Source organism: Aquila chrysaetos, chromosome 1 (assembly GCF_900496995.4).
Source record: "Aquila chrysaetos chrysaetos chromosome 1, bAquChr1.4, whole genome shotgun sequence".
NCBI lineage: Eukaryota > Metazoa > Chordata > Aves > Accipitriformes > Accipitridae > Aquila > Aquila chrysaetos.
In genome coordinates, this window is record NC_044004.1 from 83,303,067 (window position 1) to 83,330,097 (window position 27,031).

Below are 27,031 nucleotides of genomic sequence, written 5' to 3' on the forward strand. Positions count from 1 at the left end.
GGGGCTCCGGCGCTGGCCGTGGTGCTGCAGGGCAGAGGCGGGGGGCTTGGGGCAGCGCCGGGCAGCCCCCCCGGACACTTGATTTGGACAGCCTTCTCCCACCGGGAGTAACCGGGAGGCCAGACACCCATCATCAGATAGCCCATCCGGAGCACAGCTATTCCTCCGTCTCTCTGGGGATGTGTTTTAAAGTCCCAGAGCCGTGTTGGGAATGCCCTTTCCTCCCGCCGGAGGCGACTTTGGCAAGCAGATGGTAGATCCTTGAGCAGAGGTTTCAAGTGGAGCGTGGTTTATCAAGAAGTGACGCATTCCTGGTGGGTCTCGTTTAAACATGCTGAAGGTTTGGAACGTAGTTGGTGTTCGTTCTCGCAGTGTAGAAAAATGGGTATCTAAAAGACCTTTTGAGCAGATGTGCAATTGCTTGCTTGCTTGGAAAATGTGTCTCTTAAGAGTTGTTTTGGGTGTTTAGAGTGAAGTCTTTTAACGGGAGAGATGATGCAGCCAACAGATCCTTAGCACTGGAGCTGCATTTCTGTCCTCGAGATTTTACCTGTTTGCAGTGGAGAAGAAAATTCATCTTGTTTCTATGTGTTCATTGGTTTGAAGGACTGAATGTGTTCAGGATGACGGTTAAGTGGAAAGCGAAGGGTTACTAACATATTAACAAGTATTTCTAAGGCTTACGATTCCACATCTGTAGACTGTGGTGGTGCAGGCTTAGCTAGTAGTACTAACAGTAGTGTTTTCGGATTCTTCATCTTTTGTCTTCTTCCGGTGAGTCACTGTCTATTTCTATGTAAAAAGTCATAACATGAAACACCTTAAAAGGGCTGATCCCTGCATCTATAAACAATTAAAGGAAAAATGGAATCCTTGCTTTAGTAGAAAATCAAAGCCAAACTGAGCTTCCAAGAAACACGATTTTGTGATATCCTTGATAACAGTAATAACAATAAAGGTCATGAAAGCTCTGTCATCCTGAGACGTGATGTTGCTTGCTTAGAAAAGTGGACCCTGCTGAGACTTAGATCAGGTACATCTGATAACGGAGATGGAACAGCCATGTTTATTTCTAGAATGTGTCAGAGAATCTGTTTCTCATCCTTTCTCTGCTATAACAGTCAGGTATTTGTTTACATGGTCTGAAACTCAGTGGCTTCTCCTGTAAAATGAAGTTAATATATCTGAACACTTAGTACCTTTCCTTCCCCTTTTATGTGCCGATAGCATGAGATCTTAGTAAGAAAGATGGAAGGGGAATGGGATGTTCCTGATCTAAGATTATACTGTTGCCAAAAAAGAAGGTCTCACCCTGACCTTAGTGGCACATGCCTGCCCCCTTCCCCACTGCGCTGCTGTGCGGGGGGAGCAGGGTAAGTTGGGACTAAGCCTCAGAGTTCTTGTTACTTTCCTTCCTGCCTCAGTATAGTTTAGAGACGTGGTTTTTCTTGGTAGGTGACCAAATCTGAGGTCCAGTACCTCTTTGGATGTATTGCTTTAGAGGGCACCTAGTTACCTTACAAGGAATTAAATGGTAAATATTGGTCTTATAAAATATAATTTTGGGAGGATATAGTGTATTATAAAATATCACAGTGATGCAATGGACATAGAAATCTATCAAACTATTTGTAAAATGGTTAGAAGTTCATTTTTTGCTTTGCGTGCTAATCCATACTGAAGAAAACAACAGAAATCAGGAATCTCATTGATAGCTTTACACTGTGAAGAAAGTGTGCGTTGAAGAAACTAAATGGGCAAGCATGTATCGGTGCCTGGGTATTTTATATATTTGGGGCCTTCTGTTTTTAAATATTAGCAGCTAATTTGAAAATTAATTGAGACCACTACGTTCTGATTTGAAATATAGATAATATATATAGAAGTCAGTGACCTATTCAAGCAAGTAAAATTAAGTAACAGAAGGAAATCTGAATATACTAGCGCAACCTGTTATTACAAAACCTTCACTTCTCCTGTTGGAAATAAGAAAATGACTAATGATTATGTAAATTGGAAAAGGTCTTAAGTTTAGAAATCTAATTTCAGATTACTTGGGTTGGTCTTGTTTTGCCTTTTTTGATTTTTTTGTCAACTGGCTGTGCAGCCAAAAATTTATAATATGGTAGGTTTTGTTACTTCTGTCCTCAGTGGGCTCAGGCAATGTGGGACATAATGTTCGAGTGCAATAAAACTCTTTTCTGCTAATAAAGTTAATTCCTCCTTAGCGGAAGGATAGCTGAAAATTAGCTGAGGATATTGATGAATATTTGTCAGTTGTTTGTTATAATGTTATAAAATGTGTTATAATCACATTATTATAACACATTTTTGGTCCCTATGTATGCAGCTACACCCTCTGTTGTATCATGCTGTAAACCAAGGTGATAAGTGCTATAGGTCAGTGACTGGTGCTCTGCACGTTATCCATATGGTGCCCTGTATGAGTCAGGTGCCGGTCTGTAACTGCGGCCAGTTCTTTCTGTGCAGATACCACTTCCACTGTCACTTTTTGTAGTAGGTCTACAGTGTAATTGCTGTTTTACCTGCAGCTGTTAAGAGGCAGGTAACGTAACTCTGGATGCAGGCAAATGTTTCATCTTGCTCGCTGTATCTGGGGGGTGTGTGTGTTACCTCTTCGCTGAGAAAGGCCATATGGACTTTTGAAAAGCCACTACAGGAATGAACAACTTGTATTTTTCTTTTCTGTCTCCTGTACTACAGATATATCTTATTTGCGTTACTGACAGGATGCCAGGGCAGAAAAAGAAAAGCCTGCTTTTTCGCATCCCAGGCTGAGTGGGTTTTCGATCTGATTTCAAGCCCTGCAAACAGTACTCAAAGTTGGTGTGCACAATGATGGTAGAAGCTTTAAAGCACTCAGAGTTGAAGGAGAAGTTACAGGGTTTTTTTAGGGCTGACAAACTGTTTTCCTCTTTGTCTGCTCCGTTAAGTCACCATCAATTTATTAATTGGGAAAGGAATGGAGTGGGGAGGAATTTGGTGTTTGGTGACAACAGACTGCGTCAGATGCTGCATATGGGAATGTGTTTCTGTAGTACTAGATGGAGTATAGACATCTGGCCAGATTGAAGCACACAGGAAAAGGTTAAACCCTGAAAAAAATAATCAGGTTTTCTTTCCAGGTTGTGCCTGCCCAGGGTAGGCAGAGGAGAAGTCAGTAAAGAGGCGCCAGACGTAAGCGGGCCCTTACAGAATGAGGGAGAAGAACACTGGATTATGAAGCCAAAGTTCAGGATCTCTCCTAGAACCTGCGGGAGAGATACTGGGACTGCTTCTGTAAGCAGGGACTCTTGCAAAGATTTTGAAGAACATGGTTCAGTTGTCAAGGGAGACAGAATATGCTGCTTAGCAGTTGATGGGACTTTACCAGCAAAGGTTAGAAAACTGCAAAGTCTGGATACTCTTGTAGTTTTAGGCACTTCTACATAAAAAGCCAAAGACAGGCTGTTGTTTTAACACTTCCAGGAATGCTTGGTCACAAAATAAATGTGGATGCTAAACTTTACTTAAGCATCATACCTGCCTGACTGATTTGGTAAGAAATGTCTGAATTGTTCTGCTTGCTACAAAAACTGCAGCAGTTTGGGACTTCACTGGAGGAATGTATATAGCTGCAGCACGGTCCTCTGTATAAGATCGTGACTCCGGTGTTACGCCATTGTACATAGGAAAAGAGATATGAAATCTCTTTTCCTTAAGTCCATGGGAGCTGTGTTCAGTGCTATTTCCTAATATGGCACCTTCAGCAGCAATAAAAGAGACTGTTTCATTGGTGATCAAAACTGCCTTTGGAGAAATTTAGCTACCTGAGAGGTAGACTGACTCACGTTTTATGACGTTGGCTAATGACACTAAGTGTGTTCAGAGCAATTCAAAGGAGAACAGGGCTGCCACCTTGTAAATATTGCTTCCTGGTTTTGCTTGAAGTTTTGGGAGAGATCCTCCCTCAGACTTAACTAAAACCTACTTCTCTTATAAGTTGGTTGATGGCACAAGGTGGGAAATGGATGTGCAGAAGGATGATGAGCTTGATCTCCCTAAAAGCAAGAATCACTCCCCGCACTTAAGTTCCCTTTGATTTTTTTTTTTAACTGCCACTTTTCATGCTTGTACAGCTCTGCTAGTATTATAGGTTACTTGTGCTGTGTTCATTATAACAATTTGAGGAAGGTTTTGAGAGTGCTTGACACTTGAATTGTCCTTATACCTGTGGCAGGGATGCTGACACACGGACAGCGAGTAATGTGCCTATAGCTACTGATCTTAGTGCGACGGCTGAATATAGGTGGTGGTGTAGTTTTTATCAAACTATCTAGGGACAGGAAAGATTGTCTATGCTTTCCTGTAGCACTTTGGGGGTCTTTCTTTGAATGTGGTTTTCTTTATGACTCAGAGAAGCTCTTCTGAATCCCAGTCTAAAGGTTTTAGGTCTCCCTTTTACAAATGTATTTAGACAAAGGAATGTGGTGAGCACATTTAGGTTTTACTTTGTGTGGTTGCCATGTAGAGTTTTCTGTTCTGACTGCTCAGATTTGCAAATGGTATTGCATGAATGTTGTAGATGAAATTCTATGTGTTGCAATGCTTGTGACACATTCTCGCTGCTTCCTGGTATTCAGTAAAACCAGTGGACTCGAAATAAATAATGTTCAACTGCTCTAATTTTAGCATAAAATTAAGATAACTTGTTGACTAGCATTATTGTTCCAAAGAGTGTAACATTACCCAAGAAACCAGCAGGACTCGTAGACGTGCTCTGTTGGAGAGTGTTCGCACAATATCCTCCATAAACTATTGTCTGTTGCTATGATACAATCAGAGAAGATCAAGTGGTGGATAAACATGGCATAACTATCAAAGAGATCGAGTAATGTATATAGGTAAGGGATGGAAGTAACTGTGGCATTGGTAGAGATCTGGGGAGGGGTAGACATCTGAGGCTGGAGAACAGTCTCAGAAATGCCATGTGCTAGGGAGCAAAACACCGGTAGATAAAGAACCTTGACAGTGGAGGAAAAGAGAGGATGACATAGCACTAAAGCCACGTAGGCAGGAAGGAATAGGCATCCTAGTTAAAAAGCTGGCAAAAGTTCACGTAGGAATCTCCACTCATGGCACACTTTTTTGATCCCATGGTACCTTAGAAGGATTTCTTCTTCTTCCCACACAAAGGAGTCTGGAGACCTTCCTTGGGAAATATTCCCACACAAATATTTATGGGAGATTTTTCTTTTTCTTTTTTTTTTTAATTTTGAGTAATTTTTCTTACTTTATTCTGTCTTGTTTAGTTAGATGCTGCTGCTTCATCTTAAAAAGATGATCACTCTCTGTGATGACTGCTTTTTCTAATGTGAATTTTTCACTCTGTCAGAGCAGCCAGGTAACAATAGAGTTGTCTTTACTTCCCAAATCACCCTAGACTCATGACAGTTGTTTGTTTCTTTTGTGTATTTATGCAGATTTATTATGTCCATTCTTGTCTTCCCTTAGCAGAAGAGATCAAACAGAAGATAAACCACTCATGCCTGCAGCAGCGCTCCCTCATTGCCTAACTGCCTATTCTTATTCTTCTTCCAGACCCACCTTACTCCATCCCACACTGGGGAAAGTGCTTTGGTAAATAGGTTAGCTTTGTACTGTGTTCTCAGGGTCAACAACTGGAGAGTCTGGCAGGTTGACAGAAGAGGGAGGATTTTCCAGCAAGCCACTAAATCACCACTGAAAATGTCTTGCCACTCAAGCTGCAGTAAGAGGGAGTAATGTCAACTCTTTGGTTGATTAGTAAGAAAAGGCTTTGGCAGGTTTTTCAACCTGGTGCTTGTCTGAGTTAGCAAAGCATTTCAAGTGATTTCAGGAGAAATTAATTCCCCCCCTTATTTCACTGGGTGCCAACTCAGACTTGGAGATAATGCTTACTAAATTGAGTTAAACTTCACTGCTTTTCAATACAAGAAGGAGGAGAAAGATCCCGTTAAAAAGAACTGCAGACACCATTTTAGAGCTCTTGTTTCTGGTGACCTTTTAATAATGCACAGCAGGACTGAAAGTAGCCGTGGTCAAGTTCCTTGGCTTCAGAAAAATGAAACCTATTTTCTGAAGCGGGGCTACTTCAGCCAGTGACATTTGTGGCACATAACATTTTACAGTGTTCTGGTGACAATTCTACAAATGTGACAACTGGGTGTCAGCTCAGAGAGGAAGCAGTCTTTTTTATGTCTTTGCATCACAAATAAATTCCCTTGTGTTTTGAGTTTTGGCGTCTTTAGTTGATTACTCATGCTCAAGTGTGAGAAGAAATACTACAGAGCTAATTATAATCTCTTTTAATTAGATCCTGCAGCAACTCCTGCAATAAATTTTAAGGTTATAAAAAAATATGATACCAGCAAGGATAGACTATAACTTTGTACGTGTAGCTGGAAGGGAAGAGAAAACAAAGATGGAAAAAAAAAAAACTTGGGTGTAGAGGACCACAGGAATTAGATGTGGATGGGATACACGGCAGACAGGAGACTGGCTAATAATTTACAGCCCAGGAGGTACCGTTTCTGTCCAGCTCTTCTTGCATAATCACATACATGCCATGCTTAATAAAGGGGAGAAAAACAATGCAAGAGACCTCTGCCGTCTGTCCAGCTTGAAAGTTTCCATCCATTCGCTGGTGAGGAGGACTGAATGGGCAAAATCACTGACATAGGAAAAAGCAGGGAGGCCTGCAGCTTTGATGATGCAATTGTTTTACATCAGATTGAAAAGGGAAGTCATTCCTTGCAGATTATTTTCACGGCTGCGTTGTCCTTCCCCCCTGCCCCTCCATCTCCAGTGCTCAGGCCCTCTTAACAAGTGCTTTTTTACCAGATCCCTTGGGTAGTCCAATAGGCTCTTTCTGCTCCTAGCTTTGCAGTAAGGCTGTAAGAACTGGAAAGAGGGAATTTCTTGCAGGAAACTAGTAGAATCTGGGCTTCCTTTTTATCCCACTTCGTTGCCAGCAGCTGGGAGAAGAGAACAGAGCATGGTGATCAGGTCATTTGTTGTTGTTGGAGGGAAGATGGAAGAAGATGGATGGCACTGGTGGAAGGGTACTATTAGCTTAGTAATACAGGTGTTGGTTTGGGGCTTTTTATTCCCCCATATTTGGTAGCAAAGGTCTGCTGAACGAGGGATATCGATTGATAGGCATTTAAGTAGGGCTTGGGTGTGTTGTGATTACTTAGTCTGAATGTAGATGATTTCTCTTTGGTTCAAGTGACTGATGCACGTGGTCCGTGAGTTTGGTGCTGCTTTACAACAGAATCACAAAATGCCACCTGTCTCTGAGAGTCTGTAGATACGGTACTCAAACCATAATGCCCTCCTACAGAGCTATGCACAAAGTGGTGTTGAAATACATAGACGTGCAAGTATTCTGCTGATATTTGGGCACTTGGCAAAGTAGCTAACAAAGCAGGAACTTCTGACAAAATTTCTGGTTGCACAGGAGCGTGAACCATTTCAAGCTGCCGTGCTATGTCCTGAATGTGAAATAGGTCTTAGAAAACTGTTACGTACAAAGGTCTCACAAAATTACCTGCTTAAACAATGCATCATTTTGGACATTATGTATTGTGTTATGGTTAGCTGTAAGTCTCCTGTGTCTTTTCTGTCTGTGATTCTATCACAAAGAAAGTGCTTAAAAAAAATCATCTTGTAAGTACATAACTGGATGATTTGTTGTTGTTTAACCACATTGTAGTCCATAGTTTGCAATGTGTCAGAATAGCGAACAATAAAAGATAAATAGAAATGCCAGGAGAGTAATAGAAAATAGTAAGTGCTTTCAGGTGGTAAAAGAATTTTCTTGGATACTTGGTGGTGTGGACAGAAGAGTACTGATTGAATTAAAATGAGGGGATCTGATTTTTTTGGAACAGTGGAACTCCTTATACATGATGCTTTATCCCTCCCTGTCTTTGTTTCCTTTCCTGTCATTTCCCTGTTGAGACTTAATTTGTCTATAAGCTCTTCAAGGCAGGGGTTCTCCCACCAAAGGCACAACAGGTCTATGAGTTCAACTGGGACAGTCCTTTAGACCAATAAATGACGGTAATGCATTTGCTGTCTCCCTGTGTCAGCATAGCTGGTTCCTTTGAAACAGTGCTTTCCTCTTCCTCTTGAAAAAGCAACCTCAAAGGTTTTCAAAACCTGAGGTTTGATATTTTTAACTTGATGCATGAGGTTTGTCAAGCTGTTTTTGTCTGCTGTCTACTGTAGCTTGTTTAAAATCTGCAGTGACAATAATATGCTGACAAATATAATGTTTTTTGCTTTCAGCTTTTCAAAAAAATATTCCTAAGTCTTTAATTTTGTTTACTACTCGATGCCTTAGACTCTTCAAGCATTCTAAAAACAAAGCAAGGAGAAAAAAAATCTTAACAGGAAAATTCTTAAAGGGTTCATTTTGAAAGCCTTGAACTTGTAAATCGATCAATTATGTCAAGTTTTCCAGGAAATAAACCTGCACCTTTAAGGCTGTGCACCGCTTTGCTTCCAGAATGGCTGAAATGCATGGCTGGGAATACTTTCCCTCCAGTTCAGGACAATTAAGGAACTTTGTGTTCCTTAATTTTCAGACTCTCTGAGAAGGAAGTTCTCCTTGCTTCTTGCACGTGGAAATTAAAGCATAGGGAAGTTTAAGAAACTTGACCCGGGTTTCTGGGCAACTCAGCGGTGTTTTCTGAAATTCATGTCAGGGCCTCTGAGTGAAATCCTGGTCCTGCTGGCAAAACAACTGAGAGGGGCAGGTTTCTGCACTTCCTTAGTATTAATAGCACAAATCAATGAATTATTTTTTTCTGTGGTTCTCAAATTGCTTTATAAAAGGAGTTTAGGACCTTTATCCTCATTCTTCAGACAGGGAAACTGAGGCCATACGTGACAAAATGCCATTGCTCAGGCCATTCAGCAGGATAGTGGCATCCTCAGGAATAAATTGCCCATCCTTTCTGTTTCAGAGGAGTGCCCTAGCCACTAGGCGCCTCTGCCATCCCCTGCTACACAACACTTGTGTAAGCAGCTTGTCATCACTACGCAGGATTTGAGAGGACTAATTGGCAGCTTTGGTAGCATGCTAGCTGGGCAAAGTGTCATTTTCCTCAGTGCATCACGTTGCACTGCCTGCATGTAATCTGAGATAATGGAAGCAGAGGGAAGCAATGCGTGCAATATTAGACAAGAGCCAGTGGGGTGAGGACACCGCATTTCTATAAATACCAGCTGCAGATGCCTGACCCTAATGGGAACTAGAGCAAACCCTACAGCCCATAGGGGATTTTGTTGCTTCTGAAGGGCTGGGATGAGTACCCTCCTTTGGCAAGCAGAAGCTATGGCTTACAGTGTAGATGTTCTGTCCATTTCTTTGTATACCATTTTCCCCTGCTTTCCTCACCAGTATTATTTTTGGGGCCTTAAATCCCTGCTTTCTCTCCTCCCGATTGCTTCCTTCATGTCTTCTTCACTGCTGTGGTGGGACTCAGTGGGGGCCTCTGAGTCATTTCTAATAGCCTAACTCTGCATCCTTGAAAGTCATTTTAAATTACCTGTCTCTGATCCTGCAGGAATGGTGACAGGTCCCCTTCAGAGCTCTTGACAATACCTCCCTTAATACTGACCAAAAATCAGGTGAATAAAATATGTTCAGCAAGTGCATGGTACAAGTCTTCGGACTTGTAGACAGGGTATATATAAACTAGTAATATTATAACATATGGAGGTAATAGTGCATTTTAAAGAGATCGTCAATGCTACCTCAACAATTACAACCGATGAAATATGTTTTTGTTTTTTTTTTTTTCTTTTTGAAACACCTCTGAGCAAATATGTTTAGGCCTGAACTGGGTCTTTTCCAAGAGAATGTTCTGCTTCTTTATGTTTTTAGTAGGGATTTAGAGGACGATAGTGACCTGCAGCGAAAGCTAGTAGCTGGATGGAACTGGCCTGAGCAGTGGTCTGACTCCAGCCTGTCATCCCTATGAGAGAGGTCAGAAGCCCTCTGGGAGGGTGCCCAGAGCCTTGGCAAGGTGGGGTGGTGCAAACAGCTTCTTCCCTTATTCCCAAAGAGGGCCCTGGAGAAAAGACCCCAGAACTGGGCACAGAGCGTGGACTAGAGGCTAGCATTGTGTGGTCTTAGGGACTCTGGGTGGGAACGATCTGCTCCCATCTCCAGTTTTTTGGCATCTCTGCAGGGTGGGAGTGATGGGCTGCTGATGTTGAAAGGAGCAGAAGGAAGCAATTCTCAAAGGGAGTAACCAAGAGAGAGGCTGAGAGCTGCTTTTGCTGGCATCTGCTCTTGCTGAACGCAGGCAGCTGAGTTGGGGGAGCCTGCTTGTGTATCTCTGAAAAGGAGTGCCTGGTACCGCCTCTCTTCTTGTCACTTGTAGGTAAGAAACAGGACCTGGCAGCAGTGTCTTGAATTTACCTAAGGCAGAGCAGGTGAACTGCTACGTAAGCAGTTCTACCTTGGCTTTCAAACACATCTTTTTGTGATCAACTGCCTCCTCCAGAGTGTATTCCTGCTGCAGCTTTACACCTATTTCCTGGCACTTGGTGTATGCCCTGCCTCAGCAGGGACAGGTTTTGTATGTCCTGTGCTGTGAAGCAGGCTCTCAAGAGAAGGAATTAGCTTTCACTTAACCTTTGTATCTCCTTCTGCAATTTGTCTTTAAAGGCACATCTCTCAAGCGTCCAATGCCACAGTGTGCTTTAGTATGCCCTGTTACTTGTCTGAAAACCTCGCTAGCTGTAGAAGCCAGAAATGTACATTTTAATACGCAGTTAAAAATAGCTTGGTTTGTTTTAAAGCACCCTCCCCTACCTGGTATTAATTTCCATGGAGTTGAAGAATTTTAAATTCTCTTGGTTTCTCTGATGGCTGCACACTGAATTTGGAATATTACCCCTTCCAGAGTTTTAATGACATCAACAGTAAGTTCCTTCCAATGTACCGAAATCCTTACAAACTGTTATGCTTTAAAGGAGAGATAACTGCTGAATATTCTGCTGTGTTGTTGTTCTATGTTTTTTCATTCTTTTTCCTTTTTCTTGTACGTTTGAATTGAACACAACTCGATTCTTCATTAGGTGTTCTTGGACTGGTAGCAGTATTGCTTTGGCTTTGTTCCTAAGTACAAGTTAATGTAAGGGTGCCATTCCAGCTTTCCAAAGGAAAAAAAAACCAAAACAGAATAACCTGACAAGCTAGTTATCAGGCTGTGGTTACATGTTCAGGTGTAACAGATGTGTATGTTATCAGATAATTTGGCAGTACCAACTTCATTTGGACCAGGTATGAAAACACAGTCATGTTTCTGGTTCGTAAACCAGAATACATTAGAGCACATGGTAACTGAGCTGGCTATGGCAGAAGAGATGATACCTAGTCAGTTATAAACATCGTTCCATAAAATGCTGAAAATCTTGCATCGGTAGGGTGAGCTTGTGCGGTCTGGTGTTTTGTACTGCGTGGCTGTGGAGTTCTTGTTCTGCTGCAATGCTTCCCAAAACCAGGCTTGCTGTTTTTTGGCACTGCAGCTTCTATTCCTCAGTTACTCTTACGTTGATATGTTTGGCAGTTTACTTGGAGAGCTTCAAATGGGAAGATGTAGCAATGGGGTTGGGAGAAACCTCCTTGAAGGAAGGGGATGCATGTTAAGAGCTGCATTAGACTTGAGATACATGGAAGGAGCCTGTTAAACTTTGTAATGTAAGTAGGCTGTAGGAGATGAGAAATCCTTCTGGGGGGCTACAGCTACGCGTCCAGGCTTGAGGGGGAGCCGGAATGGCTCAGAGAACACGTACGGCGACTGGTCTAACAAACTGCAGAAATGAGGCAATAGAAGGATTGGGACTGTCTGCAAACAAAAGAACCAGCAAAAAAAGAGAGAAAAGCGGTCAGAAGACGATAGGCTTGGAGATAGATAGGGTCACCCTGTGAGGTTGAGAAGGAAAGCTTTTCTGTGTCAGGTACTGAAAGACACTTGAAGCTGTAAGCACAAAAGCTATCTCATTGTTTGATTCTGCCACTGCTTAGGGGAGCTACGTATTAGGTAGCTTTGTAAATAAAAGGCCTTGTATCACAGCGTTCAGACCTGTAGAAACTATCCATTGGTTAAATTCTGGGGGCAAAAAACAGGCAAAGTTTTCTGCGCTGCACAGTTAACATGCTGATCTGAATGTTCTTTCTATCACTTATTACCATTCTTTAAATCAAAAAATTTTTTAAAAGTTTCAAGACCTGTTTCCCCTGTTTCCTAAAAGTCCTAGCGAAAGGTAGCAAGAAAAAGTAAGTGTTGTGAAGAGTTAATTATGGAAGGAAAATCTCTTCTGAGGCTTAACTGGAGGCTAATAATGAGTTTCAATTGTCTGGAGGTACGTTGGGATGAGAAGAAAATGGGTAAGGTGCTGGAGTGGGGCTAAAGCTGGTTTCGTTCCCTCTGTGCTGCAGACGGCAGATGAGTAAATCCATTCCTCTTTGTACGTCCATCCATAAATCACAGATGATAGCACCTCCCCTGTGTGCCTTGTCCGCGTAGATACTAAACATTTTGGAGCAGAGGCTGTCTCTGAGTCTGTCTTTGTACAGCACAGCAGGGTCTCAGTCAAAGCACAGTGCTGGCAAGTTCTGCACAATAATATCCAAATGCTATAGTCAAAGCTGTCGTTACCACAGCTACGCTTGCTTCAACAGCTTTAAAAAAAAAAAAAAAAAGTACTTCAGCCATACGTGATCTGAGCTGATTCATGCTGGAAATGAAATACTTTCCAGAAGACTTGCAGTGTCCCAAGATGGAGGGGAGAAGGGATTTCCTTGGGAATAGCTTTTGAGTTTTGTGTTTTATCTCACACACTTGCCTTGAAAAGGAAGGCAAATGTGCTCTGTTTGCTTGTTTACCAGGAGAAGTAACTGCTAAGTAAGGTATGCGATGGATTTAGGTAGAACTGGAAGTATGGTGTACTCTGTGTTCTGAGAGAGTTGGCTGAGGGGAGTTAATATACCTGGAAGATCTTATCCATCTTACTGCCTGTGATACAATTTTTGTGGAGGCACATCTCGCATTTTGAGCCAGTAGTCAAATCCTTGCTTTTGGGTACAGAACCAGGATGCAGGCAAGTACAGATGCCATGAAGAGTGACGTAAGGCAGGAGCGCTCTGGCGTTCGTCGCTGAACCCGGAGGTTCCCAGTGTCTTCAATGCTTATGTGCATCAGGAAAATTCTCTTGCTTGCCCCTTGTTTGCGAAGACTCTTTCTGCTTTTCTCCTAGCATGGAAACATGCGTGCAAAGGGGACGAGGAAGCTCCGCTCTCCTGGCTCCCCATCCCAGCTCTGTTTCGTTCTCTTCTTGCTTTTTTTGGTGGCAGGTGCGATCTGGTCTTCACCTGGAGCTGGACGCAGCTCTCCTTTCTCAGCACGGCAAAATTCGTTATTGCTGATGCTTCTTGGCAGCCTGAAGCTGACTACGACTGTGTTCTGTGTCCTCGTGCGTACGTGCGCACGCTGCTGTAAGGTGGTGGGGTCCCGCGGCAGGAGTATGGGTAAGGGCGTAGAAAGAAATAAATATAGCTGGCTTGCTGAGGGACCGTGCTTCCAGGAGAAATAGATGAAGGAAGGGATTAAATGAGGTGAGTGGGGTGAAGGATCAGGTGCTTGGAGAAAGCCTCCCAGAGGCAGGAGAGAAGGCCAGACTAGCTCCAGTCAGCCCCAAGATGGGCAGTTTGGACCACAGACAGATAGCTGACACGTATTAATTACAATGTCACTAGGTGAAGGGCTCCGCTTACACTCTCAGGCGTATGCAAAGCAAATTGTAGTAGTGGGATATTCCTATTTGTTCTGGACCCCACGCCCTCTTTGCCAGCAGCAGAAAGGTTAGGTTTTCGCGGTGTTGCCCCTACTTTTGCGCTCACCCCGACAGTGGCTGGCGTTGCTGCTCTTGCTTGGCTTTCAGTGGCTTTAAGGGAGACGCTCCCACAGTCGATTGGTCAAATGAAGCAAAATGTCACAGGGGGGAACTATTTTGATCCCTTTCACTGGGGGGGCAGAGGGGAGGGAAGAAGGGGGCCATAGTAAATGTCATAACAGACCTGAAGTTAAAAAGTGTTCCTCCAAGCTTGGACAATGTTTGCTGGGCTCTGCCTCTCTTTTTGAGCTGGAGCGAATGTGGAAGGTGAGCTGCTGTGAACTACTGTTTCTCCTCCTGCTGAAGGAACCCGATGGAACAGCTGGTTCTGTGGAGGGACTGGAGGTAGGTCTGGGCAGCCTTCTTCGGGACTGGACACCGAGAGGCAGAATCATTCAGGAGGGATGCAGTGACTTCCAGTCAGAAATCCTAACGCTTCCTTTTCCCTCTGTGGCAGACTTGGTATTTCGCAGAGTTTTTCCTGTTGATACAGGACATGACCAGTATAAGACTCTTTTCAGGTGCAAAGTCTTTTGCACCAGATTTTCCCATTGTAATGCAGGAGCGCTTTCTAGACAGTCTTAGGAGCTGGAGAGTCCACTGAAAGCAAGCTCTCGGGTTTTCTCAAGTGGGTGTGAAATCCTGTGCCTTGCAACACGTTTGAAAGAATACAACTGTCCAGTGGAAACCTGTCCATTTTGCCTTGTATTTATTGCTTGCTTAATTGGTGCTATGTGGATGATTACAGAGTGATTTAATGAAAATTCATTTTTTTTTATCCTGTGTATGATCTGTCTAGCCTGTGCTAGCATATTACAGTTACTTCTTGGATAACATCAGGCTTGTGGTTTGTTGTCAGTGGCAAATGCTCTTGCTGAGCCAACTTTTTGATCTGTTTAAATCATTAAGATAAGTGGCATAACATCTCCCTGGAACGTTGTGATAGCAAGATAAACTATGTTCGGTGCTAGGAAAAGAAAGGTTGTATGTCTGTCTATCTCTCGGAAACTGTTGAATGTTTTTAGGCCTTAATCTGCAGCCATAACTACCCAACTCTAACCTGCAATTATTAATTGGGATCAGAGCCAGCAAATGCTGCAGAGTTGGAACTGATATTCTGAGAATTGTGGAAAACAAAGCCGGGGAGCGGAGCAGCAAAGGGAATTGGTTTGTGATAACTGCGTGTACAAGAAACAATGAGAGACAGAGGAAGACGGGGGTCGTGTATAATGGGCTCTGTGTTTCCCAGAGAGACCTAGTTAGGAAGATGTGGAATAAATAAGTCTTTGAGTCATTCCCTTTTCCATATTTGAAAGCCTCCTAAACATGTTGTCACAAACCATCTGCATGCTGAAGATGTGCAATTTGATAAGGTATGATAGATTGTGTTGTAAGTGTGACAATAATAAGGGCATGTCTAAACACACAGCAAATATTTTCCTTCTCCTGTGGAAAATGTTTACACATGAAAGCAGAGTTTAGGTTTTGTCAGCCAAAGTAGTAGACGATGACACCAAAAGCAGATGCCTCTAGTAAAGCTGATTTCTTGTAATAAGTAAATGAATAGTTGGTGTGTGCAAACTTACAGGCGAGAGGGAAAATGCAGGGAGTCCGTTGGTACCTCTGCAAAAGTAATGTAATTTGCTAGTGCAAGAAGGTGAGTGACTTCGCAAAATGCAAGTCGGTGAGGAGAGAGGTCACGTAGGAAGCAGCTGATGGTTAGTTCTTGATTCGAGAAGGCCCGCTAGCTGTTTGGGACCCGCAAACGCTTTTCAGTGGCGTGGGGGAACCCAAGTCCTGGGATATACTGCTTATGCCCCAGGAAAGGAAAAGATGGGGACGGCAAGCTGGGGGAGAGCTCTGGAGATCTGAGCTGGCTGCCGCAGCTTCCCCTGCGAGACCCAGGGTCACAGGGCAGGGACTGCCGCTGGCTGAGAAAACCTCGCTCGTCCTCTGCGGGAGCTGCCGCCCCACTTTCCGGGTCTTTCCCCTGTCACCAGCTGCGTCTTGTGCCTGCTCCCATCCTCCAGCACAGATGCGAGGGCAGGGGCGGCCACGGTTTGGCCGGGAAACCCTGCATTAGGACAAAGCATGCTTTTCCCTGACGCCCTTGCTGGGAAACAACTCGGTGTGGAACAACAACTTGCTGTGGGAGCGCTCAGGGCTGCTCTAGGCTGTAGCACAGGTGAGAATGCGAGAAGCGTAACGCTGGCTTACAGCCAATGGTATTTCTTCTTACCGTTCTTCCTCCTTTTATTTTCTTTCCCCACCCCAAAGCATGGGAATGGAGTAATTGCATTTTGACCCAGTTTCCAAAATCACTGTAGCATAGACTTTGAAGGGGGGCAGGGGGGAACCACTTAAGAATGAAAACCAGCCATTAGCTAGTACCAGTGGGGCAGGAACGTCAGCAGACTCTTAGAAGTATGCATTAACAGGCTTGTAGAACAACTGTTATCCTGCATCTTTTTATGCAAAAAAAGTAATTGTGTTTACATTTTTTGATATTTGATCTGTGATATGCAAACCTTATAAGACCGAGTTCAGGTTGACTTCAGATGAAGTACTCTAAGCATAGATGCTTGTGTAAAGTGCTTGGATTTTCAAAACTTGGCTGGAGATTTCATGGCAGCCTTTCTTGTGGTTATTTCTGGCACCTCTGGCTGCCAGTTGGAACGCAGGGCTATAGATATGTGTGGAAGTGGAAGGGAACTGAGTGTGAGCGCTTGTGTGGAGTTAAGAGCCTTTTAATAGAAACAGGCTTGGTTTAAGATGGGTTTTTGAAATGCGCAAAGACTTGGGGAGCAGATGTAAATATGAAATCCAAACCAATTTCCTCATTCCGGCTATTAATACAAGAGGGGGAAGAAAGGTCCTTTGAAGTGATTTCAAACAACAATTAATATCCCTTGGAATCTCCCCATCAACTCAGTAAGAAGTCTCGATGTGAGAAGGAAGTTGGAATTTAACCTCACAAAGTAAGATAGGCACCAAAGTAGAAAGAAAAGACCAGAAGACGTTGTCCTGAGTGATGGGAGTACGGTTTCCCCCGACTTTGGCTGCATCAGTGTCCTCACTGCCTCTAATGCCATCCTGGATCAGGAGGCCGCCCTGGCCCGGCCCAAGTGACAGTCCCTGTTCCTTTTAGGCAGGGAAATGTAAAATACTGATTGAGGGGCAATGGGAAGCAGCTGTGCGCTGACGGGAGGGGTTAGTCAGACATTTCTTGACAGTGTGTGTTTGGGGCCCCCCTGGCACACAAGCGCCATTGCCCTGCCTTCCTAGTTGAACCCAGCGATCAGCTCACAACCTGGTGTTGTCTTTGCTCCCATTTCTGTATAGGTGTTTTACCCTGGCTTTGGCTGCCACCGGCTCTCTGTGAGCTGGGTTGTCCATTGGATTGTGTCAGGGAGGGCATCCCAGAAGCGGATGCTCCAGGCGGAGAGTTTGTTTCTGCATTTGCACGCCTGGAACCACGCTGGCACCCTCACCCTTCTGGGGTGTCACCGTAATATATGTTAAGTGTTAATACATTTCAGGAGGAAAAAAGGTTGAGCTAATGCCACTTCTAGGGCATAGGTGGCACCTGGAATAGTTGCACAATAGGCCTAGGAATACCAGCGGTGCTTGGACATGTATTACGCTGTCTCCGCTGCAGTAGAGAAACAAAGGATGTTAGTGCCCTGGGCATTTCCCCACCAAAAGCAAGGCTGAAAATGAAGACAAAATCATGCCCTGGAAGGCAACTCTTTGCTGCTCCGCTGCAGAGAATAGCTTTGTAAGAGAACGCTCTAGTCTCAGAGGAAGACCTGGTAGGTGCCTTGAGGATGTCCTCTCCCTTGGTGGGGAAGGATGGGAGCTTTCAGACGGGACTGTGAGCGTGGGGGGGAAACGCAGGCAAAAAGTTCAGGGCTCTGAGAGATGGAGATATTCTTCGTGTGTTTGTATTAATCAAACGATACGCGAGATTCTCCAAAGGAAATATTCTGGTGTTGTGTAAGCATAAAATGAAAGCCTGCCCTTTGACAGCACTACTATTTTCTTACAATGCTCCACCAGAACATGCTGTCCCTTCATATCTGTCAATACTGTGTTGTGCCCCGAGTCCCGTAAAGCACACAGAACAGAATGTTGTCTCAAGACAGTCGTCTCCTGTTGCTACATAAATGTTGAGGTGAAGCCTGAGTTTATTAGTTTTTAAGGCAGAAGATATTGTTCCTGCACATTTTTACTTCATACAGTGCCTTAATTTCTATTAGTCTTAAGCTGATATGCCTTGAATTTATTTTGCTTACTGGAAGCCTGTAGAAGTTGAGGCCAATCGCATACTTCATCTCTCTTGTACGTGGCAGCCTGGTCCCCTAAGCCGTTCTTGCAGATTAGTGCTTCCGAGGTGCTTCACAACACGGCTCCGCTGCCTGCCCTTACCGTTTCTTGCAGAGCACCAGGCAGTCCTTGCCCTTGAACTTCGGCTCAACAAATTGCCTCCTTCCCATGGAGAGGAGATAGGGGTTTGCTCTGATGTGGGCTGTTTGCTACAGCCTTTTTTAGGGACTGCTGCTGCAGGTAACCGCAAGAGGTATTTAAATAGGTGGTTTCGGCAACAGGTCTTGTGGGCAGATTTCTCCTCGGTGCAGTTCCTCTGAACTCACTGGTGTTGCCTTATGTAAAGCGCACAGCTCAGCTATTGCTGAACATTGGGAACGACGGTCAGAATGTCCGACAGGGTTGGCCGGGGAAGGTTTTCATGCCTGAAGGTATCTATCCAAAGGTCTTCAGATGGAGTGCGTTGTCCTTGGGCGATTTCAGCATAGGTTGCTTCTCCCTTCCTTTGTGATGAATCACTAAGATCTGGGGCTACGCACTGGGGGCTACTCCTCTTCTGCCCGACCTTGCAGAAGCTGCTGTAGCAAGAGGCTGGTGGCCTGGGAAGGGTGTTGAAAGAGCAGCCAGCTCTCGGTGATGCTTTTCCCCTTCTAGCCTCATGGCTTTAGAGCAGTCATCTCACAGGCAGCGTTGTGTTCTGCTTCCCCTTTCCTCGTCCCCGCGTTTCTTAAAACTGCACGATGATGGGAGAAGGGCTCCAACAGCAGTGCCGCTCCCTCACGAATTGTTGTGATGAGAGAGGGCAGCTGTTGGCAGTGGTTTTTAATCAGGATTCTCCCATTGCAAAAATAGTCCCCTAGCACCTAAAACTTCTTGTAGGAATGCTGTCTGTGACAGTAACAAAGGTGTCACGGCTGCTGGGGCGCAGCCTTTGCTTGCCCAAGAGGGACAAGGGCAAACCCTTTGCTAATAAGAGTTGTGATTGTTTCTGTTGTGATTGTGCTCATCCCTGAGTGAAAAAGAGCAAATGCATTTCATGCAGGGTTTCTTTTTTTTTTTTTTGGGGGGGGGGGGGGAACGACTTGTTTTGGCTTTGACAACACATTTATCCGGTTTCACTTTCATTCTGCTTTTTTTTTTGCCTAGGACGCTTTGTTCTTCAGACTGTCCTAAAGTGGCAAAGACCTTTTGGAGTTACATGTGCCCCTGGGGAATTGTTGTTTGCTATAAAATAGTCTGTTTCTGTTGGAATTACCAAACAAAGTATTTAAAAATCATTATGTCCTCAAAGCTTTATTTATAGAGCACAAATTTCTGGCTAAGTATGACCTGCCAATGTTTGTTTTAAAATGTTTTGTTTAGGATATGTTTATATAAAAGAGTAGAGAAAGAGCAAGAGATGTGAAAATCCAAAGTAATGAATGATAATGCCGCTGTTTAATTATTTGAGAAGTAAAGCAAACTTTTCTGATCACCCAGAATAGATAATGGGATAATAAACTGAAGCCCTTCCCAAAGGGGAAAAAAAAAAAATCGAAACAACAAACCAAACCAACCTTTGGTATATAGCATTATTAATTGTGTCCTGCATGAAAATGACCTGGAGTTTATAAATGAAATGACAGAAGGGAAAATATGATCGAGTTACTTTAACCTTATTGCAAGTACCAGTTGCTCCCGTGTAGCCTTTTTCTCCGTATCAAAAGAGGGCCCCCCTGGGGAGAGAACTAGGCAACACTTTAAAAGCTAATCAATGGAAACACTGTTGTTCACTGCGAATAAAGAGTCTGTATTATTACAATAGGAAAATGGTTAAAGGCAAAGAGCTGAGGAGAAGAAGAAGAAACATTTAGATGAATATCCGTTGTTTAAATTGGCTAAGTAAGGGAAAAAAATGTTCCAAGAACAATAACCTAAACAGTACTGGAAATCAATTAATGATTAATTGTCTGGAGCTAAGCAATATAGATCTCCATGGACTTTACTATGTAGTTTCCTGTTGTGATAGATTGGTAGCTTTTTTTCAAACCTCCATCACAAGGCATCACCTGAGAAGGATGCTCAGGTGTATATATGGTTGGATTAGGTAGGGAAGTTGGTAATTTATCAATACAGTACCTGTGTTACTGATGCTGCATTGAGAAGAAAAGGGAGCCGCCCATATCTTGACTTCATGATGGTTGAGATGACAAGTGTGTTTATCAAAGGCATTCGCTATAAATATTCAGTTTGTGGCTTTACAGCACCAAAAAAAGTTTTGTTCTTTTTCATTGGATTCAGCCATAAGCAAAGCCTTTCAGATCCTGTGGCGTAGTTCTGGATGTGTTCACCTTGTGAAGAGAGCATTCCCCGGCAGAAGGGATTTCACAAGGAAGTGGCTTTTTACTGTGGCATGCTGTATTTTGGATTTCCTGCTGCTGCCATTGGGCATCTCCAAAACCCTGTGGAACATTTCATCTTGATGGAGGCTGTCAGATATAGGGCACCTTTTGAAGAAGACTGTAATATCTGATCTTGGATGTTACCAGCTGGAAAGCTGTTGGATTTGAATCCCTTAGCTAAGCCTAAAGCTATCCTCTCTCTCTTGTAAACAATGGTATTGGAAGGAAAGTTCTGTTTCAGAATCACCTTAGCGTGTTCCACCTTTCGGGGGCTTGGCAACCGGGCACAGTTATGTATCCTCTATCCAGCTGGGATTTTTCTGCATCAGGAAAAGATGTAGTCTTGAATTAAGAGGATCACAGTGACCTGCTATTCAGGCTATGCTTTCCTGCAGGATATTCGGTGTTCAAGACCAGATGCTATCAGTGTAGGAGAGGCAAAGATTCAATTTTAGAGAAGCAGGCAGAGTTTGTTTTCCGGGTGTACGTTGCCTCCTAACCCTAATGCCTATCACCGTCTGCTTGTTGGAAGGCATCTTCAACCAGAGGGTAAGAAGGCTCATTGCAGGGGCTGCTGATTTTTGACAGTACGTTGCAAGTTTTGTGTACGCTAGTCATGTTGGTGGACTTGGCCTTACACTGAGAGTGGGTTGGATTTTTCCATGTCCTTCCAGTCAGCCATAAAATATTAGAAGCTTTCCTAAGCTGATACACAGTGAGAAGGATTTTGATAAAGATGGTGGTTAATATTTTATAAGGATTTGGTGCTCAGAAGAATCAGTCTGGACTACAGTACAGGTGCTATACAAAAGGACCGGAGGGCATGTCGGCCTGTCTCTCAGAGCTTTGATTTTTTTTTAGCCCAGGATGCCAATAGCTGAGGAATGAGGAAGAGAAAAACTCATCTAAATGACAGCTGGGGGAGAAACTGGGAAAAGAAAAAATCCTCCTGATGTAAATACTGCTCCTCTCATTAGCAGCCCACCCATATCTGTCATACAGCAGAGAAGTGCTTCCAGTTCTTTACCCCATTTTCATGTAGATACAATTAGCCTTGTGCTAGAGGGGGTTGACTTCAGCCCTATGATTTCTCTCCCGTCCCGAGACGTGAAAAAAATGGGTGTCCCTTCTGACCTGCTTTCCGCATGAACTCGCTCTGAAGCAGAGAAGAGGCAGTGTGTTCGAAAGCACAGAAGTGCTTCAGTCGGCTGTGCTGCTCCGTTCTTCTTTAGCCCTGTCCTTTACTCATTCTAGAGGGGGCGAGTGTTTGTTGTTTCAGTATCCCAACAGTTGTAGGTGGCGGAAGCGTGTGTTTCAGCATCCTATGCTCTGGTGGTTTTTGTGGGTGTATAAACAAACACGCTTTCTGTATTTTAACAAAGCTCTGTGTTTTTGGCTCTTTGACCAAAGGCTGGTTTGGCTTCGCGCCCTCTAGCACGGAGCGGGACACAACTTCAGGCGTACGAAATCGGTTAGCTTGCCCCGCTCTCCCCAGGGGGAAGCGGGGTTGCTGATCTGGGGGTGCTTGTGGCCTGGGGGGGGGGCAGGTTTCCAGCAGAGGGCCCCCAAGCAGCACCGCAGCCTCGGGCAGGCTCCCTGCCCGCTCTTGCTGCTCTCCTGGCCCCGAGCACCTCGGGGTCTCCCGGTACTCCGCGCGATAGGCACGGCAGTTTGGTGCGTGGAGGAGTTGCTCTTGCTGGAAAGATAAGGGATGGTTTTGCAAGGAAATAGGAAAGTTTGAGAAAATGCAATCCTGGAAGTAGTAGCCGGTAAGAGACTGGCAGGTCTTGCTTACCGGTCTGTGCAAAGCACAAACTTGGGTTGTTTCCTGGTCAAGTAGAACACAACACTTATTTTCATATATTCTGATCTCCAAGTGTTTAACCTTCCAACCTTAACTCGAGATCTACTGAAAAAGCTTTTGAGGTGAATACGGTGTGCTATTAGAAGTTATCAGGAGTATTGGAAGGTACCAGAAGCAATCGACCCAGACTATGAAATCCCCATAGCTCTCTTCTCCTTTTGATGTGAACGCAGGGACTGTTGTGGCCTATATGGCTATCAAAGCGATCCAGGATTGCTCATTGCTCTCAAACAGCCGTGATGTGCGCTTGATGTGCTTATCATTAATAATACATCGCAAAAAAACCCCTTAAGCCTCCAGCATTCGATTCTGCCTTACCTCAGCTGAATGTTTTTCAGCACCTCCTGTTCCTGCCTCCTTCGAAAGATAAAAGTGTGAGCCCCAGCGCGGGGGAAGTCAGCGGGAATTTGGCAGTTTGCTGCTTTGGACCCTGCATGTGGTTTCACAGTGAGTGGGCAAGCGGTCAGGGGGGCTGAATTAGGACTCTTCCAAGAGTCTGAAATGCCAGCTCCCCATTGAATGTTGTTTCCAAAGCTAACTGAGGCAGGACTATTAGAAAATGCAGAACCTGCTAATCAAGTTTCAAAAGCCAATAGGTTTACTTACATTAGACCTTTAATAACCAGCTACCAGGTAATGCTTGCTGAGACACTGAGTTCTGTCTAGGTTTCCTGGGAAGCGGATGGAGAGGACGGGCAAGTCCTGATTCTTGGTGACTTGAACACGAGTAGGGAACCCAAATATCAGAGCTACAGAATTGTTTTTTTGTGGTTGGGCTTAGAAGTCAGTGCTATTGGACTAATTCAGCTGTAATACTAAGTAATGTAATGCAGGAATTTGTTCCATTGAGTTCAACAGCTAGAATGAGCTGCATACCTGTGTCTTTTTAAAACAAAACATAACCCCCCTGAAAACTCAAGGTCCTTAGGAATGATCAAGGATTGAGTCCTGAAAATATGTGTGATTGATTTTGTTGATGTAAAGAGGATTACTTGCATGCAGAAGCGTGACCAGGGTAGAGCCTGCTTTTGTGAATTATCATTTGGCACTGACGATTTGTCAACAAAGGAAAAGATACAAAAAGACTCTAAGACAAGTGTAACTGTGGTCTCTCTGCACCTAGTTCTTTCTATTGAAACAGTTTTATCCTCTGAAACTGCCTGGCTTAGACAGAATTACTCCTGACTTAGTCCAATGCAAATATTTTATTGCTCTGTAGTCTGCACAAAACCGGGGAAATGCAGGACCTGCCAGTTTCCATCTAGTTCAGCATCGCCTCTGACTGACAACGCTGTGGTCAGCATGAGCGGCTTCTGAGGAATCTACCAGAAATGCTGCAAGATATATTTATGGAATAACCTGCCCACAGGGAAAGTTTTACCCTACCAGTTCCACTGAGCATGTGCGTTTATGTATCCTCTAATCTTTACCGTCATAACTTTGGCCGTTCTCATTATCCGTATACATGTCAAATGCTGTCATTGACAAAGATACCTTGTGCAACCTCACAGGAAAATTGTGCGCTGGACGAGAAGGCAGAAGAATAATTTCTGGATATCAGCAGGCGTTTAGTTGAGCGCGACATCCTGCCCTGTGCTATTGTTGAGGCAGGCTTCTATTGCCTGGGTCGTGAGTGGGAGGTTGGCTTTTAGCGAAGGCCGTCGGCACACCTTTTCTTTGGAAAGTCTTTGTGCGCGGGGCTGAAGCCAGCGGACTTGAAAGGCAGGTTTAAACAGCCAGGCAAAGACTTCCCAAACAAAACTGTTTCTTCATTGCCTGTGCGGTGAATGGAAAGTTAGCGGGCCTTAGTCCTGAGTGACGAGCTTATCTCTGTTCATTGAATCCAAAAAAATATTGGAAATGACTGGGTAACTTTTAAGAGGGAATATGCGGGCCAAAGTGCATAAGTAATGCCAAAAGTTACGTCTATACAGTGCGTCGGACAAGTCGGCTCTAGCTGATGGTTTTTTATTTTGTCAATCACAATGACAGACAGGATTATTAGGTCATTTTACTTGGGTGTCTCTCTGTACGTAGAGTGTACTCATTTTCAAACTTGCTCGAGATAATTGCCTTGGCTCTTGTTTTAAGGACTCCTGGAAATGGTTTTGATAGGGTTTTAGATCATTAAATGTAGTGATGGTATATTTAAAGACTGACTTACATTTGTGCATCCTAATGTCAAAACATTTTTAAGCCAGAAAATTAAGCGCATAGGCTTAAGATGACAGTATTTTAAGTTACAATGAATTGTGAGGAAATGGAATTGGTATGGGAGTTATTTAGATTTGTTACTAAAATAGGGAGCTAAGAGCCAGCTGCTGAGGACCATGAAAATCATCGCTGTGCTGTCAGTGACCCATTGGAAACCCATTGACTGTTTAAGAACAGGTACCGAAGGAATTTGATCCATTAAAGGGAGCAGAGGAGCCCAAGTCCCGACCAATTCACATGCAGATGATAGGTCTGAGATCTTTCAGGAAAAGGATTAAAAAGGGGGGTGAGGGGCCAGCGGCTGAAGGACAGTTACCTGTTTTCAGGGGCTGGGGAAAGCACAGGGGTGACAGCAGCGGGAGAGAGAGGGGGAATTCAGCAGGGAGACCGCTTCTGCAGTGGGCTCACTCCAGTCCGTAAGTGCTGTGGTTTCTGTTGCTCTGCTGCTTTTTTTCCTGTCCAATGGATTGCGTATTATTCCCTAATACAAAATTGCGACGGGTGACAAAAGCGGAGCGTGGTAATTGAGGAGTGGCTGAAGAGGCAGTTGCCGTGTGGTAATCCTAAACCTTGCTGAAGAGGTGGAGTTTTTCCTCTGCAGAGCTACAATAGTCTCCTTTGTTCCCCTGAGCATCCATGTCCTTTCCGTGGATGGATTGCTGTTCTGCCATGTTTCTTGTGAGCCGTTTGCAGAGCCCCGTTGTTGAAAAAGATTGTATGGATCTGGTCACTTTGGCCTGGACAGTAAAGCTGAGCAAAAAAGCTGCAGCTTACTGAACAAGATTTGGGATATTGGTGTTAGTGCTCTCTTCCAGCACCAGTCTGGAAAGAACTTTTTGAAGGGCCGTTAGTGTAAATAGAAGTGTGTAAGGCGGGGGGGGGCACGGCGATTACACACGTGGGCAGCGAAGACTGGTTGGTGATAGATGAGCCTTGTCACGCTGGAAGCTAAGGAGAGGCACCACATAAGATAGTATTTGCTTGCAAAATTATAATGAGCTGACCCAATGGTGTTTTCTCCATTTTTCCCGGTTGGTTGTTTTTTTTTTTAACTCCTGTGTAGTATGTGCTTTTGGCCAAGATGCGAGCCCGGTTGTGTGTTTTCAGTGGGTGGGGTTCCTGCTGTGGGAGTGCGATACGCTCTCGGGAAGCCCGCAGCCCGCCACGAAAAAGCTCCGGTGGGGGCCCGGCCGCTCTTTCCCCCGCCGTACCGTCCCTTCCCCGTATCCCAGGCGCCAGCATCCGCCGCTCGGCATCCCCTGGGCCGAGGAAGAGGGTGGCGGTGGAAAGGAGCCTTCGCATGCGGGGGTAGCCCCGGCGAGAGAAGGGCTGACGGCGACGAGACGCGGCTGTCGGGGAGCCAGCCCCCCGGTGCTGGCAGAGGGGCTGAGGTTCCCCCCGGGGACAGCTCGCAGACTTTGCGGAGCGGGTCGGCGGGGCAGGACCGCTTCTCCTTTACCCCCCCCCCCCCCCCCGCTCCGCCTCCGCTCCAGCCCGGCGGCCGGGCTCTCCCCAGCGCCGCCCGGCCGCCGAGCCACCTGCCCCGGCGGGGCTCGGGGCGGGGAAACCGAGCGAAGCCTTTAGCCCCCAGCGGCAGCCCCGGCCCCCCCCCCCCGCAAGACTCCTCCTCCGGCCTCCCCGCCCCGGGGGCCCCGTGACTTGCGAGAGGCGGCCGGGGAGGGGGAGCGGGGGATGGGACGGGACGGGACGGGATGGGATGGGAGCGGGCGAGGGGACGTCCGAGCCTGCGGGCGGCTTTAAATGCGGGTCGGGGAAGGCGCCGCCAGCACAGCCGCTCCGCTCCGCCTCGCCTCCTCGCCGTTCGGCCCTTGGGGCGGGCGCTGCGTTCCCCGGGGCCGGCCGGCGCCCTCGCCCCGCGGGCGGCCGAAAACCTCCGGCCGGTAGCGAGGCGGGCGAGGCGGGTGCCTCCGCACCTCCATGCCCCGCACCGCGCCTTGAAGCCGCCCCGCCGCTCTCCCCGCCCGGCCCGCCGCTGCCCCGCGGCCCCCGCCCGCCGCCAAGCTGGAGGAACGCCGCAAGACCGAGCCCCGGAGGTGAGCGCCTTGGGGGGAGCGGGGGGGGTACACGCGACGACGAGACAGACGACCTGCCCGGCCCTTTCGGCTCCTTCCCCGGCCTTTTCGGCGGGCTTTCCCCGTAGCAGCCGAACCGGGGATGGGCTTGGGTCGAGCGGCGACCCCCGGACACTTGTCGCTGGCCGGTGGCGTGGGCCCGCGGGGAGTGGAGATAGCCACAGCTTTCACAGCCAGGCGGATTTCTCACCCCCCCC

At 45.5% G+C, this 27,031-nt stretch overlaps 1 protein-coding gene across 2 annotated transcripts in view; it reads left to right on the top strand.

Annotated features, from left to right (window-relative positions):
• The window catches only part of SLC4A4 (solute carrier family 4 member 4), a 237,912-nt gene that overhangs the window by 20,601 nt on the left and 190,280 nt on the right, over nt 1–27,031 (top strand). Inside the window, exon 1 of one of the 2 annotated variants that reach the window (XM_030015170.2) lies at nt 26,701–26,795. The exons of the other annotated variant lie outside the window; for it this stretch is intronic. The gene's annotated coding sequence lies outside the window, so the exon portion shown is untranslated. Of the gene's footprint in view, nt 1–26,700; nt 26,796–27,031 lie in introns of those variants that run through there. 2 annotated transcript variants of the gene reach the window in all.